Source organism: Oncorhynchus keta, chromosome 27 (genome assembly GCF_023373465.1).
Source record: "Oncorhynchus keta strain PuntledgeMale-10-30-2019 chromosome 27, Oket_V2, whole genome shotgun sequence".
Lineage (NCBI taxonomy): Eukaryota > Metazoa > Chordata > Actinopteri > Salmoniformes > Salmonidae > Oncorhynchus > Oncorhynchus keta.
Window position 1 is genome coordinate 17,715,022 of NC_068447.1, and position 1,816 is coordinate 17,716,837.

The window sequence follows — 1,816 nt, forward strand, 5'->3', positions numbered from 1 at the left end:
CCGTCATTATTTCTATATAGACTACACTTTCTCCTTCTGAACTTCTAACGTAAGTGGGATGGGTGTGGCTTCGTGATGATTTGACAGCTCTACATCAGTTACACCTCCAACGCCACCAAAACAGCAGCTATGCGTGTGTCAGCTATCACCGGTTAACGCTTGATCAGATTGAATATAGCCCTTAATCTTGCAAATGAACGCTGACAATTTTTAAATGAATTTACATTACTGATATCAATTAGCGTTTTCCCATTAAACTGTGGGATGGAAAGTGGTGTGCATTAATTACTTGATAACTATACTACGAAGCTGAGCTAATCACAGGAAACAGAGACTGTGATCATTTGGTTTATAAAATATGTTTCTGTATCAATCATGTTCCATTGATGACTCATGCAGTCTCCCCCCACAACGATTTTTCTCCCCTTTCCTTATCTAATTTCCTCCTTGAACTTTAACAGGTGAATGTGAATTGTAAAATAATGTTGGACGTGATTTCACATGGGAAATGTACCATGAAATCATGTTATTCTACACATCTGAAATAACGTGGATCTCTGTAATGGCGAAAGTCTTTTAATAACAGTTGTCATGAAGGTATTTTTGTTGCTTTGAACTGTAAAACAAAAGCAACCTGAACCAAATGAACAAGGAGCAGGAAATCCAATCGCTGTCCAGGGAGCAGTCAGTCGGACAGAGTGTCACGGTTTTCTAATGGTGAAGGAGAGTCGGACCAAACTGCAGCGCGTATATTGTGATCCATGTTTATTTACACAACGTAACACGAATCCAAAACACAAACTCTACAAAACAATAAACGTAGTGAAAACCGAAACAGCCTTAACTGGTGCAAACTAACACAGACTAAGGACATCAAGACACTCAGGACAATCACCCACAATACAACCAAAGAATATGGCTGCCTAAATATGGCTCCCAATCAGAGACAACGATAAACACCTGCCTCTGATTGAGAACCACTTCAGACAGCCATAGACTCTCCTAGAACACCCCACTAAGCTACAATCCCACTAAGCTACACACCACATACAAAAACCCATGTCACACCCTGGCCTGACCAAATACATAAAGAAAAACACAAAATACTTCGACCAGGGCGTGACACAGAGCCACTATGAGACTGAGGCATAGCTTGGCTGTTTCTGATTACACTACTCAAAATCATTTTGTGATTTCAAGTGGCCAAGGAAGAAAATATACTACTAAACACAATGTAGGTATGATTAAATTGAGTGCACAATCATTGGGAGCAGCTGTGACGAGGCAGGGTAGAGTTAGAGAGACAAAGGCAGGCGTATTAAACACATAGGAAGGGATGTCTTGAGTTCCAGGCCATTTAGCTCAAGGACAATAACCCCCCAGCAGGGACTATTAGCCACACTTTCATTTTCTCTGCCTTTAATTGACCAGGTGGGGTGGAGGGGGGGAGGCAATCCCCCCCCCCTTCTGGACTTGGCATTGGGAAATTAGTTTAAGATCAAGGGGGGTTGAAGCTGGAGGTGCTAGAAATATAAACATCGGTTGGTGGGATTTTTATTTCACATTACTGGACCTTAAATTAGTCCTGCAACAAGAGGGGTACTGGCAAGAGGGACTGTTAAGATACATTGACAAACCTTTTAACTACCTTGACTTCATGAGGTCCAATAGTACTATCCCATATTTACTGAATTATATTGAAGAGGTTTGGTTCTAACACGTCAGTAGAGTTCTATAACACATGGGTACAATCAATCAGTGTTGTGTGGAGATAGTTGTGGACCAATCAGTTTGTGTGGAGATAGCTGTGGACCAA